Here is a 19,337-nt window from a genome sequence, read left to right as displayed (position 1 = left end):
CAGTTTGGCACGTATCTCACCATTTATCCACTGTTTCTGATTTGGATATGTGCGAACAGTAATCCTGGGAACCACGTCTTCAATACATTCGCTGATGTAGCCAGTAACATAGTCCGTATACAGATTGATATTATTTTCGGCAGCTTCGCGGAAGATCTGCCAGTCAGTGGTAGCAAAACAGTGATTTAGTATAAAATCTGATTCATCCGACCAACGTTGAATGGTTCTTAACGCTGGCCTCTCCTGTTTAAGCTTCTGCTTGTAAACGGGAAGTAGCAGAACGGAGGCGTGATCAGATTTGCCGAAAGGAGGAGGGGGGAGGGCTTTGTAACCATCCCGGAAGGGAGTGTAAACATTGACCAACGTGTTTGTTCCGTGCGTCGGGCAATCGATGTATTCATGTAGATAAGGCATTGTTTTTTTCAAGTTCGCACTGTTGAAATCACCCGCTATGATGAATGCCCCCTCAGGATGTGTATTCTCCTGTCTGTTAAGGTGAGAGTGTAGTTCATCCAGTGCCTTTGTGTAATTTGCCTGTGGTGGAATATACACCACTGTGAGAACTACCGATGTGAACTCCCTCGGGAGATAGAAAGGGCGACATTTTATTGTCAAATGTTCAAGATGTGTAGAGCAAGATGTTGAAATAATCTCCACGTCTGTACACCAGGAATTGTTTACCATGAAGCATACCCCGCCCCCTTTGCTCTTACCCGAATCCGTTGTTCTGTCCTGACGGTGAACAGAAAATCCTCCCGGGAGGATAGCAGAGTCCGGAACAGACGGGTCAAGCCAGGTTTCAGTTAATGCCAGCACATTGCTGTTCTTGATGTCCCGTTGGAAAGTAAGTCTTGCTCTCTGTTCACCCAGTTTATTGTCCAGTGACTGAACATTAGCAAGAAGTATACTCGGGGCTGGGAGCGATTTGCTGCGTTGCCTCAATCTTACCAGAACGCCTGCCCGTTTACCCCTCTTCCTATGATGCCGTCTTCTTCCCAGTACAGGTACAGGTGAGACACCACAGTCCAGATAGTCGGCAGTAATTATTGGTGTAGATTTAACTGTGCCAATATTCGATCTTATGTTTATAAGTGTTTGTCGGTTATAACTAATCACTGAGCAAGCAGTATGTGCAGTTAGCAGTACGAAAAACAACAAAAAATAAAAAAATAGACAAGGACGAATGGGAGCTCGCAGGACGGCAGCCTTCCCTGTCGGCCCCATCTTGCATGTTTTCTCCTGTGTCTCGGTGCAGTGTCAGTGAACTGTAGCATCCACTCAGTTTGTGAATATTGGGGTGACAAGTGCTCTGTGCTAGTCTATCTAGGTGCTATAAAATCCCTTTCATTTGTAGGAGAACAAGTCTTGTTCTGCATCTGCAGTTCATGCTTTTCTGATCACTGTGGCTGAACATTTCCTTTTGTTGGATTCAGAACCTCACCCGGACAGAAACTAGGATGAAAATTATTTTATTATTTTCAGTTCCTTTTCACGTTATCTATGTTCAGGCAACTCAAGTGTGTTTGACTACTTGGTGTATATCTAGTTTAAAAAATGAGCTTTGACAATTTAATTTAGACAAGGTTATTGATGATATTTCCTTGCTATCTCAAAATTAAATTTTTAAGCCTCTTATGTATGAATATTATTTCCTTTTGAATTCTCCTCTAAGATCACATTAAAGGTTTTATTCTCTTCTCCTGTGTTTTCAGGGTCAGAGGCCAGTGCTCTCCCTGAAGCTGGGGAAAGGGCTCCTCTTGAACAGCAGCACAGTGAGGGGGAGTGGGGCTCCAGTCTGATGCAGGAGACAGAGCTCACTGCTGCAGAAGAGAAAGAAGCACTCAGTGAGCAGCACACAGACAGCAGACAGAGTGTCAAGGATCTGGACTCTGTGCCCATGATGAAGGCAGAGCCGGAGAGTGAGACACCTGGGCTCTTAGTAGCTGAGGACTTTACAAAGAAGATTAATAATCTAGATACTAACAATATTAGACAAGGTTGTAAAGAACTTGACTGTGACTCTGTACAAAATCACAAAAAACAACTGTATGCATTTAATCTTAAAAAGCAGGATGTGGATCCTCAGTTGATTGACCCTGCAGATCAGCAGACTGATGTACCTGAAGAGAACAGTACTGAGTCACACACAGAGTTAGGACAGGGAGGAACAACAGCAGCTCCTACAGCGCTTGATGATAATAAGGCCTTGTTCTGTTAGAGTGGAGAGACTGTCATTGCAGAAGTGTTTTAAACAAATGAATAATGCTTTAGTATATAAGAACTTTACAGAGATGTATAATAATGTGGACACTAAGATTATATCAAAGATTATATCTGATGTGCTTGGTCCAATATCAGATATGGAAGAGTTACGACACCACGAACTGCGTGGCTGCGATAGGATCCCAGTTCGAAAGGAGTCGATGATACTGCTGGTTCTCGGTTTCTTTTAGTTAGAGGTCCGGAGAGGCATTTCAAGCTGGTTCCGGACATTCATTCCCTTTTCAAAGTCAGTTGTTTTGCTGTAGTCTGCATTATTTAGGCTGATTATCGAGGTTAGCCTTTATTTGGTCATGGGGACCTCGGTACTGTATGCTAATTCTAAAGACAGTTTCACCCATTTTCTGATTGCTAGGTTCTGTACCAGTGCAGACATGTCAAACAGTGAATGGCTGTACCTCTATTGTATCCGTGCTCAATGAATGAAATCAGTAATAAATGAATATATGTATAGTTGTACGAAAAACAAGTGGTTTATCGACTCATCTTCATTTGTAGATTTCGAGGCAGCTTCGATATTCGTTTTACAAACGGGGTTTTTTTTATATGGGTCACACACATGCCATAGCAACAAAACATCTCTAGAGATGAGGCTATAGATCACCTTTCCATCCTCCAGGTTTTCCTCCCAAAGCCTACGGCACCAATGGCGACCCCTGCTGGCCGAGAGAGCAAAAGCTTGCAGCACCAGGTATTCCCAGGCGGTCTCCCATCCAAGTACTAACGAGACCCGACCCTGCTTAGCTTCTGAGATCAGACGAGATCGGGCGCGTTGAGGGTGGTGTGGCCGCAAGTGAAAGCAGTGGCGCCTGACTCGCTACTTGAAGCTGTGTGTGGCTGGGGCTCCGTGCTCCCCGAGCAGGACTGAAGGATCGATCGTGTGCAACTCTTTGGAAAGGAGCTTCATTCCAAATCGCATTGCGTGCCTGGATGTTGGCGAATGTGCTCCCTAGTGTTGGCTTGTCTCGCACTGGAGGAGGACAAACAAACTGCACGGAGGAGCACAAGGCAAGTCTTCACAAGACAAAAACCTCCAGTGCACAGCACTCTGAAAACATTTCTGGGCTGTCGCGTGTTTATTTCAGCACATAAAGCGCACCAGTCCAACACGTCGGCCGGGCGCGCGGCGCCTCCGCCCTCTTGTGGCCTTGCGGCGTCAGAGCAAGAGGTTCCTTCTCGCTGCCTTTCCGCTGTGTTGCAGAGCCCCGAGAGGGAACCTGGAGCGCACACTTTGCGGGGGGCGGGGGACCGCGTTCGCGCTCTGCCCCCGGTCTCTTGCGCAAGGACTAAATCTCACGGCGCCAGCCAGCGGCCAGGAGACAAGTACAATATCGCAGGACAGGAGGGCCTCGTCATTGATTGTTACATATGAGACGCTGATTAGGAGGAGACCCCGACTGATTGGTAAAGGGGAACACTAACACCAGAGTGACACCTCCGGCATCTCTTTTTGAGAGACGCCTTGGAATTTCTTAATGGCCAAGGAGGGTCGGGACCTCGGTTTTACGCCTCCCCCGAAGAGCGGCGCCTGTTTGTGCAGCAGAGTGTTGCCATCAGGATGCTGGGGCATAAGAAAGCCACACAGACCGCAGGGTGAGCGCTCCCTACTGGTCCCAGTCACACCTCTTGCAGGAGCAGCAGCAACCTGAGCTTTTCTGGGGGGAATCTCCCATCCGGGTGCCAGCTAGGCTCACACCTGCTGGGCTGCCGTGGGTGAGCCCAGTCGAGAGTCGCAGGGTGAGATCTAGTCACCGGGGAGAAACGATACAAGCGAAGGATTACTCGGCTCCCAGCACTTGAAAACACTGACAAATGACTCGTTCCGGCCGGAACTGAATGTACCTGCATGTGTCGTGTCGTCTTCTTCCCCTGCCCCGTTGTGTTTGCTGTATTGTCTTTGAAGCCGGCCCCCGAGACAAGACGGGCTGTTCCTGTGCCCCAATTAACACTTTACAGGTGCCATTCCCCGGCTTTGTGGCCATTGTCGGTGGTCACACACTCTATTATTATTATTATAATTATTATTATTATTATTATTGAGAGACAGGCTCACTGTCTGTTCCTCAGGCTGGGACAGGAGATCACAAACTGTTTTTTTATTATTGAGAGACGGGCTGACTGTCTGTTCCCCAGGCTGGGACAGTGGATCACACTCTTTATTATTATTACTGAGAGACAGGCTCACTGTCTGTATCTCAGGCTAGGACAGGAGATCAAACAGTTTATTAATATAATTGAGAGATAGGCTTACTGTCTCTTCCTTTGGGCTGGGACAGGACATCACACACTGTATTATTATTATTGAGAGACAGGCTCACTGTCTGTTCCTCAGGCTGGGACAGGAGATCACAAACTGTATTTTTATTATTGAGAGACAGGCTCACTGTTCCTCAGGCTGCGACAGGAGATCACACTGTATTATTATTATTGAGAGTCTGGCTCACTGTTCCCCAGGCTGGGACAGGAGGTCACACACTGTATTATTATTATTGAGAGACAGGCTCACTGTCTGTTCCTCAGGCTAGGACAGGAGGTCACACACTGTATTATTCTTATTGAGGGAAAGGCTCACTCTCTGTTCCTCAGGCTTGGACAGGAAGTCACACACTGTATTATTATTAATGAGGGAAAGACTCACTGTCTGTTCCTCAGGCTGGGACAGAAGATCACACACTGTATTTGTATTATTGAGAGACAGACTCACTGTTCCTCAGGCTGGGACAGGAGATCACACTGTATTATTATTATTGAGAGTCTGGCTCACTGTTCCCCAGGCTGGGGCAGGAGGTCACACACTGTATTATTATAATTGAGAGGCAGGCTCACTGTCTCTTCCTCAGGCTGGGACAGGAGGTCACACACTGTATTTTTATTATTTTGAGAGACTGGCTCACAGTCTGTTCCTCAGGCTTGGACAGGAAGTCACACACTGTATTATTATTATTGAGAGACAGGCTCACTGTCTGTTCCTCAGGCTAGGACAGGAGATCACACACTGTATTATTATTATCGAGAGACCTGCTCTTTCCTGACTGTTCCTTAGGCTGGGACAGGAGATCATAATCTGCTTTATTATTATTGAGAAACCGGCTCACTCCTATCTGTTCCTCAGGTTGGGACAGGAGATCACACACTGTATTATTATTAATGAGAGACGGGCTGACTGTCTGTTCCCCAGGCTAGGACAGTGGATCACACACTATATTATTATTACTGAGAGACAGGCTCACTTTCTGTTCCCCAGACTGGGACAGGAGATCACACTCTGTATTATTATTATTGAGAGAGAGGCTCACTGTCTGTGTCTCAGGCTGGGACAGGAGATCACACAGTTTATTAATATTATTGAGAGATAGGCTCACTGTTTCTTCCTTTGGGCTGGGACAGGAGATCACAAACTGTATTATTATTATTGAGAGACAGGCTCACTGCCTGTTCCTCAGGCTGGGACAGGAGATCACACTGTATTATTATTATTGAGAGACAGGTTCACTGTCTGTTCCTCAGGCTAGTACAGGTGATCACGCACTGTATTATTATTATTGAGATATAGGCTCACTGTCTGTTCCTCTTGCTGGGACTGGAGATCACACACTGTTCTATTATTATTGAGAGACATGCTCACTGTTTGTTCCTCAGACTGGGACAGTACATTCCACACAAGGTTATTATTATTGAGAGACAGGTTCACTGTCTGTTCCTCAGGCTAAGACAGGAGATCACACACTGTATTATTATTATTGAGAGTCAGGCTCACTGTTCCTCAGGCTGGGACAGGAGATCACACTGTATTATTATTATTAAGAGACAAGCTCACTGTTCCTCAGGCTGGGACAGGAGGTGACACACTGTATTATTATTATTGAGAGACAGGCTCGCTGTTCCTCAGGCTGGGAAAGGAGGTAACACACTTTATTATTATTATTGAGAGAGAGGTTCACTGTCTGTTACTCATGCTGGGACAGGAAGTCACACACTGTATTATTATTATTGAGAGACAGGCTCACTGTCTGTTCCTCAGGCTAGTACAGGTGATCACGCACTGTATTATTGTTATTGAGATATAGGCTCACTGTCTGTTCCTCTTGCTGGGACTAAAGATCACACAGTTCTATTATTATTGAGAGAAATGCTCACTGTTTGTTCCTCAGACTGGGACAGGACATTCCACACAAGGTTATTATTATTGAGAGACAGGTTCACTGTCTGTTCCTCAGGCTAAGACAGGAGATCACACACTGTATTATTATTATTGAGAGTCAGGCTCACTGTTCCTCAGGTTGGGATAAGAGATCACACTGTATTATTATTATTAAGAGACAAGCTCACTGTTCCTCAGGTTGGGATAAGAGATCACACTGTATTATTATTATTAAGAGACAAGCTCACTGTTCCTAAGGCTGGGACAGGTGATGACACACTGTATTATTATTATTGAGAGACAGGCTCGCTGTTCCTCAGGCTGGGACAGGAGGTCACACACCTTATTATTATTATTGAGAGAGAGGCTCACTGTCTGTTCCTCATGCTGGGACAGGAAGTCACACACTGTATTATTATTATTGAGAGACTGGCTCACTGTCTGTTCCTCAGGCTGGGACAGGAGGTCACACACTGTATTATTATTATTATTGAGAGACAGGTTCACTGTCTGTTCCTCAGGCTGGGACAGGAGATCACACACTGTATTATTATTATTGAGAGATAGGCTCACTGTCTCTTCTTTTGGGCTGGGACAGGAGGTCACAAACTGTATTATTATTATTATTGAGAGACAGGTTCACTGTCTGTTCCTCAGGCTAGTACAGGTGATCACGCACTGTATTATTGTTATTGAGAGACAGGCTCGCTGTTCCTCAGGCTGGGACAGGAGGTCACACACCTTATTATTATTATTGAGAGAGAGGCTCACTGTCTGTTCCTCATGCTGGGACAGGAAGTCACACACTGTATTATTATTATTGAGAGACAGGCTCACAGTCTGTTCCTCAGGCTGGGACAGGAGGTCACACACTGTATTATTATTATTATTGAGAGACAGGTTCACTGTCTGTTCCTCAGGCTGGGACAGGAGATCACACACTGTATTATTATTATTGAGAGATAGGCTCACTGTCCCTTCTTTTGGGCTGGGACAGGAGATCACACACTGTATTATTATTACTGACAGAGAGGTTCACTGTCTCTTCCTCAGGCTGGGACAGGAGGTCACGCACTGTATTATTATTATTGAGATATAGGCTCACTGTCTGTTCCTCTTGCGGGGACTGGAGATCACACACTGTTCTATTATTACTGAGAGACATGCTCGCTGTTTTCTCCTCAGACTGGGACAGGACATTCCACACAAGGTTATTATTATTGAGAGACAGGTTCACTGTCAGTTCCTCAGGCTAAGACAGGAGATCACACACTGTATTATTATTATTGAGAGTCGGGCTCACTGTTCCTCAGGCTGGGACAGGAGATCACACTGTATTATTATTATTAAGAGACGGGCTCGCTGTTCCTCAGGCTGGGACAGGAGGTCACACACTTTATTATTATTATTGAGAGAGAGGCTCACTGTCTGTTCCTCAGGCTGGGACAGGAGATCAAACTGTATTATTATTATTGAGAGACAAGCTCACTGTTCCTCAGGCTGGGACAGTAGATCACACTGTATTATTATTGTTGAGAGTCTGGCTTACTGTTCCCCAAGCTGGGACAGGAGGACACACACTGTATTATTATTATTGAGAGACAGGCTCACTGTCTGTTCCTCAGGCTGGGACAGGAAGTCACACACTGATTATTATTGAGAGACAGGCTCACTGTCTGTTCCTCAGGCTGGGACAGGAGGTCACACACTGTATTATTATTATTATTGAGAGACAGGCTCACTGTCTGTTCCTCAGGCTGGGACAGGACGTCACACACTGTATTTTTATTATTATTGAGAGACAGGATCACTGTCTGTTCCTCAGGCTAAGACAGTGGATTACTATTATTATGAGACAGATTTACTGTCTGATCCCTGGCTGGGAAAGGAGATCACACACTGTAATATTATTATTGAGTGGCAGGCTCACTGTCTCTTCCCCAGGCTGGGACAGGAGGTCACACACTGTATTATTATTATTGAGAGACAGGCTCACTGTCTGTTCCTCAGGCTGGGATAGGAGGTCACACACTGTATTATTATTATTGAGAGACAGGCTCACTGTCTGTTCCTCAGAATATTGCAGGAGATCACGCACTATTCTATTATTACTGAGTGACATGCTCATTGCTTGATCCTCAGACTGGGACAGGACATTCCACACTAGGGTATTATTATTGAGAGACAGGATCACTGTCTGTTCCTCAGGCTGAGACAGGAGATCACACACTGTATTATTATGATTGAGAGACAGGCTCACTGTCTCTTCTTTAGGGCTGGGACAGGAGATCACACACTGTATTATTACTACTGATAGAGAGGTTCACTGTCTCTTCCTCAGGCTGGAAATGGAGGTCACACACTGTATTATTATTATTGAGAGACAGGTTTACTGTCTGTTCCCCAGGCTGAGACAGGAGATCACACACTGTATTATTATGATTGAGAGACAGGCTCACTGTCTCTTCTTTAGGGCTGGGACAGGAGATCACACACTGTATTATTACTACTGATAGAGAGGTTCACTGTCTCTTCCTCAGGCTGGAAATGGAGGTCACACACTGTATTATTATTATTGAGAGACAGGTTCACTGTTACTCAGGCTGGGACAGGAGATCACACTGTATTATTATTATTATTATTAAGAGACAAGCTCACTTTCCTCAGGCTGGGACAGGAGATGACACACTGTATTGTTATTATTGAGAGACAGGCTCGCTGTTCCTCAGGCTGGGACAGGAGGTCACACACTTTATTATTATTAATGAGAGAGAGGCTTACTGTCTGTTCCTCAAGCTGGGAGAGGAGGTCACACACTGTATTATTATTATTATTGAGAGACAGGTTCACTGTCTGTTCCTCAGGCTGGGACAGGAGATCACACACTGTATTATTATTATTGAGAGATTGGCTCACTGTCTCTTCTTTTGGGCTGGGACAGGAGATCACACACTGTATTATTATTACTGACAGAGAGGTTCACTGTCTCTTCCTCAGGCTAGGACAGGAGGTCACACACTGTATTATTATTATTGAGAGACAGGTTCACTGTCTGTTCCTCAGGCTAGTACAGGTGATCACGCACTGTATTATTATTATTGAGATATAGGCTCACTGTCTGTTCCTCTTGCTGGGACTGGAGATCACACTCTGTTCTATTATTATTGAGAGACATGCTCACTGTTTGCTCCTCAGACTGGGACAGGACATTCCACACAAGGTTATTATTATTGAGAGACAGGTTCACTGTCTGTTCCTCAGGCTAAGACAGGAGATCACACACTGTATTATTATTATTGAGAGTCAGGCTCACTGTTCCTCAGGCTTGGACAGGAGATGACACACTATTATTATTATTGAGAGACAGGCTCGCTGTTTCTCAGGCTGGGACAGGAGGTCACACACTATATTATTATTATTGAGAGACATGCTCACTGTTTGTTCCTAAGACTGGGACAGGACATTCCACACAAGGTTATTATTATTGAGAGACAGGTTCACTGTCTGTTCCTCAGGCTAAGACAGGAGATCACACTGTATTATTATTATTAAGAGACAAGCTCACTGTTCCTCAGGCTGGGACAGGAGATGACACACTGTATTATTATTATTGAGAAACAGGCTCGCTGTTCCTGAGGCTGGGACAGGAAGTCACACACTGTATTATTATTATTATTGAGAGACAGGCTCACTTTCTGTTCCTCAGGCTGGGACAGGAGACCATACTGTATTATTATTATTGAGAGACAAGCTCACTGTTCCTCAGGCTGGGACAGTAGATCACACTGTATTATTATGACTGAGAGTCTGGCTCACTGTTCCCCAGGCTGGGACAGGAGGTCACACACTGTATTATTATGATTGAGAGACAGGCTCACTGTCTGTTCCTCAGGCTGGAACAGGAGATGACACACTGTATTATTATTATTGAGAGACAGGCTCACTGTCTGATCCTCAGGCTGGGACAGGAAGTCACACACTGGATTATTATTATTGAGAGACAGGTTTACTGTCTGTATTCCAGGCATGGACAGGAGATCACACTGTATTATTATTATTGAGAGACAAGCTCACTGTTCCTCAGGCTGAGTCAGTAGATCACACTGTATTATTATGACTGAGAGTCTGGCTCAGTGTTCACCAGGCTGGGAGAGGAGGTCACACACTGTATTATTATTATTGAGAGACAGGCTCACTGTCTGTTCCTCAGGCTGGGATAGGAGGTCACACACTGTATTATTATAATTGAGAGACAGGCTCAATGTCTGTTCCTCTGGCTGGGACTGGAGATCACACACTATTCTATTATTATTGAGAGACATGCTCATTGTTTGTTCCTCAGACTGGGACAGGACATTCCACACTAGGTTATTATTATTGAGAGACAGGATCACTGTCTGTTCCTCAGGACTGGAGATCACACACTGGATTATTGTTATTGAGAGACAGGTTTACTGTTCTTCAGGCTGGGGCAGGAGATCACACTGTATTATTATTATTGAGAGACAAGCTCACTGTTCCTCAGGCTTGGACAGGAGATGACACACTGTATTATTATTATTGAGAGACAGGCTCACTGTTCTTCAGGCTGAGAAATAATAATACACAATAATACACACTGTATTATTATTATTGAGAGACAGGCTCACTGTCTGTTCCTCTGGCTGGGACAGGAAGTATCACACTGGATTATTATTATTGAGAGACAGGCTCACTGTACCTGAGGCTGGGACATGAGATCACACTGTATTATTATTATTGAGAGTCTGGCACACAGTTCCCCAGGCTGGGACAGGAGGTCACACACTGTATTATTATTATTGTGAGATAGGCACACTGTCTGTTTCTCAGGCTGGGACAGGAGGTCACACACTATATTATTATTATTGAGAGACAGGCTCACTGTCTGTTCCTCAGGCTGGGACAGGAGATCACACACTGTATTATTATTATCGAGAGACCTGCTCTTTCCTGATTGTTCCTTAGGCTGGGACAGCAGATCATAATCTGCTTTATTATTACTCAGAGACTGGCTCACTCCTGTCTGTTCCTCAGGCTGGGACAGGATATCACACACTGTATTATTATTATTGAGAGACGGGCTGACTGTCTGTTCCTCAGGCTGGGACAGTGGATCACACACTATATTATTATTACTGAGAGACAGGCTCACTTTCAATTCCCTAGACTGGGACAGAAGATCACACACTGTATTATTACTGAGAGACAGGTTCACTGTCTATTCCTTATGATGGGACAGGAGATCACGTTCTGTATTATTATTATTGAGAGACAGGCTCACTGTCTGTTCCTCAGACTGGGACAGGAGATCACACAGTTTATTAATATTATTGTTGAGAGACATGCTCACTGTCTCTTCCTCAGGCTGGGACAGGAGGCCACACACTGTATTATTATCATTATTGAGAGACAGGTTCACTGTCTGTTCCTCAGGCTGGGACAGGAGATCACACACTGTATTATTATTATTGAGAGACAGGCTCACTGTTCCTCAGGCTGGGACAGGAGATCACACTGTATTATTATTATTATTGAGAGACTAGCTCACTGTTCCTCAGGCTGGGACAGGAGATCACACTGTATTATTATTATTGACAGATAAACTCACTGTTCCTCAGGCTGGGACAGTAGATCACATTGTATTATTATCATTGAGAGTCTAGTTCTCTGTTCCCCAAACTGGAACAGGAGGTCACACACTGTATTATTATTATTGAGAGACAGGCTCACTGTTCCTCAGGCTGGGACAGGAGATCACACTGTATTATTATTATTGAGAGTCTAGTTCACTGTTCCCTAAGCTGGGACAGGAGGTCACACACTGTATTATTATTATTGAGAAACAGGCTCACTGTGTGTTCCTCAAGCTGGGACAGTAGATCACACTGTATTATAATTATTGAGTGGCTGACTCACAGTTTCCCAGGCTGGGATAGGAGATCACACACTGTATTATTAGTATTATTGAGAGACAGGCTCGCTGTCTGCTCCTCAGGCTGGGACAGGAGATCACACACTGTTGTAGTGTGCTCTCACAAAGCACCAGTTCTGTAGGGGTTTGGGCATTTACTGGGACAATTATTAATTGTGGCAGTAAATCACAAAATTGATTATTTTAATGGTCTTAGAATCTAACCATGCGATATAACTCAAACAACGCACACACAGGTACTAATACACGAGGATGCATTTATTATTATATAGAATATGCATGTAAACCTAACAGATCTTATCGTAAGGGTTATCAGAATACAAAAGATATAAATTCATTCAGTTACAAAAAGTTACATATATCAAGAGGACATAAGTTCGGTATATCATTCATTTAGACCGTATCGTAATTGAACTTGTTTACAACTTCTACATTAGATACTCAAAACAAGTACATAACCTTTGGAATTAAATTGATATCAACTGGTTGGGATAACAATTGAATTCTCGAGCACTAATGCTGTGAAGTTGAATACTAACTGCCGGGGGACCCCTTTTCCCACTGTTTCCGTAGTGTAGCGGCTATCACGTTCGCTTAACACGCGAAAGGTCCCCGGTTCGAGACCGGGCGGAAACAGCCTCTTGTTGCACGCTCCTGTACTTCACAGAGGTCTTGAGCGACCGGTCATTTGTTCCCAATGTATTTCCGGTGCCTTCATGCACTCTTGTACCAAACGCACGTTCCTTCTGTACGCGGAGCCGATCATTTGCAATTGGGCTGTGCCGACAGACCAGGACGAGCTCTGTCGGCTCAAAAGCAGCGCAGGACCTGCAAGAACAACAGAAAGATTAGCATCCAGTGAGCCCAAGATCTCATCAAGAATCGGCTCCAGCAACAGGGCTGGGCGCATTGTTCCATTCTCCGACCACTCTCGGTGTAAACAAGTCCCTCCTGGTCTCTGCTTGAAATGCACTTTCCTGCGTTTGCTTTGGTGTAACTGGCTTCCCCTGCATGGGCGAATGTGAAGAAGATCCTTAGTAAGTCATTGAAGAAAACCGAGAAGAGGTCGGAGTGGCCTCTGTCGTTCATCAACGATCCAGTCAGGCAGTACTCCTCTGTAAAGCGCCGTTCGTTCACATCGATTGGCTTTTTTTTGCCTTCATTCGCGCAAGTAGTAAAAGCAGACGCCCCTATTCTGCCGTGACCCGGATTCGAACCGGGGTTGTTGCGGCCACAACGCAAAGTACTGACCACTATACGATCACGGCGAGTTACCGATACACCCATGGTAGGGCGGAAAAGGCTGTGCTCTCTTCGTGTGACCTAATTCGGAAAAGTCCTGACGTTGCATTTCAACTGAGCCCCAGTATACATCGACCCTTCGACACTCTGAGTGACAACTCTCTTGCGTGTTTTCTCATATTTATGTAGTTTGCTTGCATGATGCCCGGAACAGCGGGGTTGTGTGCTCCCATATGGTCTAGTGGTTAGGATTCCTGGTTTTCACCCAGGCGGCCCGGGTTTGACTCCCGGTATGGGAACGTGTCAGTTTTGCCTCCTGCTTTCCAAAAGATCAGCACCGTGTACGAAGGAGCCGCATTAAAACCACTCGAACGTGCAAAACGCGCGAGAAGAGGGGGCGCTTGTTTCCAACCGAAGACTTCTCGCGTGAGAGACGAGCTGATCATCGCTGCAGGAGGTGGGAGGGTTACTCTGGTAGACAGGGCTGACCTTCGGCAATAGGATTTATACTCTCCAAGATGATATTTGCACTTTCTGGAGAGGCGATTTTCTCCACTTCAGTAGCCCGATTTCGTCGATTGCGTGGAGAGGGCTGTAGAATGTGGCGCCGCTTTTCCTGCTCCGTCCATGACAGGCGTGCTGGTCTCTGGAGAGAGAGCACGGTCCATCAGCGCACTCCAATAAAGGCACTGGAAGCAGCTGAATCGCATTGGCGAAGCTCAGCACTGGGCCGCTGGGAAGGGTTTGCTACCGTTTCCGTAGTGTAGTGGTTATCACGTTTGCCTCACACGCGAAAAGTCCCTGGTTCGAAACTGGGCGGAAACAGACCGGCTTCTTTTGTCGCCACGCACAAAAGGGGATTGGGGATTCGCCTAGCGCTGTGATCGCACAGACCCACTCACCTCTAAGTGTGGCGGGATCTGCACAGTGCATGTCGCAGCGCATCCTGCTTTCACTCCAATGCGCGTCCTGATGTACCCCAGTCTCCCGCGTGACAGGTGGGGATAATCACCACTATACTAACGAGGAAGACATCGCTCTCTCCGACCCCCGGCATCGTGTCCCGACCCACCGTGCTGGAAGCCGACGCGTGCTGTGATTTCTTTACGGAGCAGAAATGACAACCGAGGAGCCGAGAGATCATTTCAGCATTTCGCGTCTGAACAGAAAACACAAACGACCAACTCGGAATGACTTGCCTTTGACGCTTATCAAAGCGTTCTTTGTGCATCGAACAGACCCACTCACCTCTTAGTGTGGCTGGATCTGCACAGCGCATGTCGCAGCGCTTCCTGCTTTCACTTCAATGTGCTTTCTGATGTCGAGTCGTGTGCCGTGCGGAGGCTCTGAAAGCGAGAGCAATGAAAAGGTGCACGACGCTGTGAAAGAAAACAGAGAAGTGAAAGGCAGTCCTTTCTCTAAGGAGGTAAAAGAAGAGCTTTCTACTCCCCGTCGGGGAATCGAACCCCGGTCTCCCGCGTGACAGGCGGGGATACTTGCCACTATACTAACGAGGAAGACGTCACATCCTTCGATCCCCGGCATCGTGTCCCGACCCAGCGTGCTGGAAGGCGACGCGTGCTGTGATTCCTTTACGGAGCAGAAATGACAACCGAGGAGCCGAGAGATCATTTCAGCATTTCGCGTCTGAACGGAAAACACAAACGACCAACTCGGAATGACTTGCTTTTGACGCTTTTCAAAGCGTTCTTTGTGCACGACGACTGCGCCGCCTAGCAGATACAAATGGGTTGTACAACTCTGAACTAGCAAATGGAAGAGGGCTAAGCCCCCTCTCTTTTAGCCCAGGTTCGATCTGTCTCCCAGAATCACCAGGGCGCACGCACACACACACACCCGTGCCGTTGAAGTGCTCTGCTTCATTTCTAAGGGCAACTCAACATTCACTCCTACCCCGAGAATAGAAAAGACAGCGTCCGCAGCAACAACAGCTCAGGTCTCTGCACAGGAACTAAGCTGCCCCCATCTCCTCTGCTCTGCGGCTCCTGCGGAGTGGAGTCCTGCCTGGAGCCATGTTTGCAGGCGGCGGCTCCCCGCGCTCTGTCTGTGCGTCGTGTCCAAGAGCTCCTGGGAGGAAGAGAGAGCCCTCCCACTCGGGGGCTTTTCCACGGTCTGTGTGAGGAGGGGCGGGTGTGTCCAGTAGCTTATCGAGCGGAAGCCTGGGGCGGCGGAGAGCTGTGATCGTGCAGACCTTGAGGTGTCACCTCTTTGTCTGCTTTCCCGCCCCCCCTCCGCCCAAGCTCTGCTCCAGAGTAGCCCGGCAACCCCTCACACCTGCACGTGTCACAACCTAAGGTGTGGTCATGAGACACCCATGGGGTGCTGTTCTGTTCTTGCTAATTGTTTCCTGCCCGTCGCAGGCAGGAGTCCATGCGAGGAAGATGCTCTGGACAGAGCTCAGAGGGCGCAGCTGGGTGGCTTTCCTTCTGAGTGACGTTCCTGCAACACTCTCCAGCTCCTCTTGGTGCGCTCATGCCGCAATACAGGAAGGCTGGAGCAGGTGGCTGTGGGCTCTGTGCACTGCCGAAATAGCTCAGTTGGGAGAGCGTTAGACTGAAGATCTAAAGGTCCCTGGTTCGATCTCGGGTTTCGGCATTTTGTTTCATCGCGCCCTTTGTTCCTCTCTCCAGCGCCCCCTGCCTAAAGTGACGCTTCCCTTTCTCAGCCCGAAACGCAAGCGAGACACCAGCAGCGGTCCCTGCAGGTTTCCGTAGTGTAGCGGCTATCACGTTCGCCTAACACGCGAAAGGTCCCCGGTTCGAGACCGGGCGGAAACAGCCTCTTGTTGCACGCTCCTGTACTTCACAGAGGTCTTGAGCGACCGGTCATTTGTTCCCAATGTATTTCCGGTGCCTTCATGCACTCTTGTACCAAACGCACGTTCCTTCTGTACGCGGAGCCGATCATTTGCAATTGGGCTGTGCCGACAGACCAGGACGAGCTCTGTCGGCTCAAAAGCAGCGCAGGACCTGCAAGAACAATTGAAGATTAGCATCCAGTGAGCCCAAGATCTCATCAAGAATCGGCTCCAGCAACAGGGCTGGGCGCATTGTTCCATTCTCCGACCACTCTCGGTGTAAACAAGTCCCTCCTGGTCTCTGCTTGAAATGCACTTTCCTGCGTTTGCTTTGGTGTAACTGGCTTCCCCTGCATGGGCGAATGTGAAGAAGATCCTTAGTAAGTCGTTGAAGAAAACCGAGAAGAGGTCGGAGTGGCCTCTGTCGTTCATCAACGATCCAGTCAGGCAGTACTCCTCTGTAAAGCGCCGTTCGTTCACATCCATTGGCTTTTTTTTGCCTTCATTCGCGCAAGTAGTAAAAGCAGACGCCCCTATTCTGCCGTGACCCGGATTCGAACCGGGGTTGCTGCGGCCACAACGCAAAGTACTGACCACTATACGATCACGGCGAGTTACCGATACACACATGGTAGGGCGGAAAAGGCTGTGCTCTCTTCGTGTGACCTAATTCGGAAAAGTCCTGACGTTGCGTTTCAACTGAGCCCCAGTATACATCGACCCTTCGACACTCTGAGTGACAACTCTCTTGCGTGTTTTCTCATATTTATGTAGTTTGCTTGCATGATGCCCGGAACAGCGGGGGTGTGTGCTCCCATATGGTCTAGCGGTTAGGATTCCTGGTTTTCACCCAGGCGGCCCGGGTTTGACTCCCGGCATGGGAACGTGTCAGTTTTGCCTCCTGCTTTCCAAAAGATCAGCACCGTGTACGAAGGAGCCGCATTAAAACCACTCGAACGTGCAAAACGCGCGAGAAGAGGGGGCGCTTGTTTCCAACCGAAGACTTCTCGCGTGTGAGACGAGCTGATCATCGCTGCAGGAGGTGGGAGGGTTACTCTGGTAGACAGGGCTGACCTTCGGCAATAGGATTTATACTCTCCAAGATGATATTTGCACTTTCTGGAGAGGCGATTTTCTCCACTTCAGTAGCCCGATTTCGTCGATTGCGTGGAGAGGGCTGTAGAATGTGGCGCCGCTTTTCCTGCTCCGTCCATGACAGGCGTGCTGGTCTCTGGAGAGAGAGCACGGTCCATCAGCGCACTCCAATAAAGGCACTGGAAGCAGCTGAATCGCATTGGCGAAGCTCAGCACTGGGCCGCTGGGAAGGGTTTGCTACCGTTTCCGTAGTGTAGTGGTTATCACGTTTGCCTCCCACGCGAAAAGTCCCTGGTTCGAAACTGGACGGAAACAGACCGGCTTCTTTTGTCCCCACGCACAAAAGGGGATTGGGGATTCGCCTAGCGCTGTGATCGCACAGACCCACTCACCTCTTAGTGTGGCGGGATCTGCACAGTGCATGTCGCAGCGCATCCTGCTTTCACTCCAATGCGCGTCCTGATGTACCCCAGTCTCCCGCGTGACAGGTGGGGATAATCACCACTATACTAACGAGGAAGACATCGCTCTCTCCGACCCCCGGCATCGTGTCCCGACCCACCGTGCTGGAAGCCGACGCGTGCTGTGATTTCTTTACGGAGCAGAAATGACAACCGAGGAGCCGAGAGATCATTTCAGCATTTCGCGTCTGAACAGAAAACACAAACGACCAACTCGGAATGACTTGCCTTTGACGCTTATCAAAGCATTCTTTGTGCATCGAACAGACCCACTCACCTCTTAGTGTGGCGGGATCTGCACAGTGCATGTCGCAGCGCTTTCTGCTTTCACTTCAATGTGTTTTCTGATGTCGAGTCGTGTGCCGTGCGGAGGCTCTGAAAGCGAGAGCAATGAAAAGGTGCACGACGCTGTGAAAGAAAACAGAGAAGTGAAAGGCAGTCCTTTCTCTAAGGAGGTAAAAGAAAAGCTTTCTACTCCCCATCGGGGAATCGAACCCCGGTCTCCCGCGTGACAGGCGGGGATACTTGCCACTATACTAACGAGGAAGACATCACACCCTTCGATCCCCGGCATCGTGTCCCGACCCAGCGTGCTGGAAGGCGACGCGTGCTGTGATTCCTTTACGGAGCAGAAATGACAACCGAGGAGCCGAGAGATCATTTCAGCATTTCGCGTCTGAACGGAAAACACAAACGACCAACTCGGAATGACTTGCTTTTGACGCTTTTCAAAGCGTTCTTTGTGCACGACGACTGCGCCGCCTAGCAGATACAAATGGGTTGTACAACTCTGAACTAGCAAATGGAAGAGGGCTAAGCCCCCTCTCTTTTAGCCCAGGTTCGATCTGTCTCCCAGAATCACCAGGGCGCACGCACACACACACACCCGTGCCGTTGAAGTGCTCTGCTTCATTTCTAAGGGCAACTCAACATTCACTCCTACCCCGAGAACAGAAAAGACAGCGTCCGCAGCAACAACAGCTCAGGTCTCTGCACAGGAACTAAGCTGCCCCCATCTCCTCTGCTCTGCGGCTCCTGCGGAGTGGAGTCCTGCCTGGAGCCATGTTTGCAGGCGGCGGCTCCCTGCGCTCTGTCTGTGCGTCGTGTCCAAGAGCTCCTGGGAGGAAGAGAGAGCCCTCCCACTCGGGGGCTTTTCCACGGTCTGTGTGAGGAGGGGCGGGTGTGTCCAGTAGCTTATCGAGCGGAAGCCTGGGGCGGCGGAGAGCTGTGATCGTGCAGACCTTGAGGTGTCACCTCTTTGTCTGCTTTCCCGCCCCCCCTCCGCCGAAGCTCTGCTCCAGAGTAGCCCGGCAACCCCTCACACCTGCACGTGTCACAACCTAAGGT

At 47.9% G+C, this 19,337-nt stretch overlaps 4 non-coding genes and 1 pseudogene across 4 annotated transcripts; 2 read left to right on the top strand and 3 right to left on the bottom strand.

Moving 5' to 3' along the window:
• Positions 1 to 2,956: 2,956 nt before the first annotated feature.
• On the bottom strand, positions 2,957 to 3,075 carry LOC148805991 (5S ribosomal RNA; annotated as a pseudogene).
• A 10,495-nt stretch (positions 3,076 to 13,570) lies between these two features.
• On the bottom strand, positions 13,571 to 13,642 carry trnah-gug (transfer RNA histidin (anticodon GUG)). Its single transcript has one exon. It is a non-coding gene; the product is annotated as a tRNA-His (tRNA).
• A 201-nt stretch (positions 13,643 to 13,843) lies between these two features.
• trnae-uuc (transfer RNA glutamic acid (anticodon UUC)) lies at positions 13,844 to 13,915 on the top strand. The gene has a single exon. It is a non-coding gene; the product is annotated as a tRNA-Glu (tRNA).
• Positions 13,916 to 15,061: 1,146 nt separating this feature from the next.
• Positions 15,062 to 15,133, bottom strand: trnad-guc (transfer RNA aspartic acid (anticodon GUC)). The gene has a single exon. It is a non-coding gene; the product is annotated as a tRNA-Asp (tRNA).
• A 1,208-nt stretch (positions 15,134 to 16,341) lies between these two features.
• On the top strand, positions 16,342 to 16,414 carry trnav-aac (transfer RNA valine (anticodon AAC)). Its single transcript has one exon. It is a non-coding gene; the product is annotated as a tRNA-Val (tRNA).
• Positions 16,415 to 19,337: the final 2,923 nt, after the last annotated feature.

This window comes from Atractosteus spatula, unplaced genomic scaffold, assembly GCF_055471065.1.
Source record: "Atractosteus spatula isolate fAtrSpa1 unplaced genomic scaffold, fAtrSpa1.hap1 Scaffold_62, whole genome shotgun sequence".
Taxonomy (NCBI): Eukaryota; Metazoa; Chordata; class Actinopteri; order Semionotiformes; family Lepisosteidae; genus Atractosteus; species Atractosteus spatula.
Note: the sequence above shows the minus strand (reverse complement) of the source record. Positions and strands in the feature narration are given on the sequence as shown.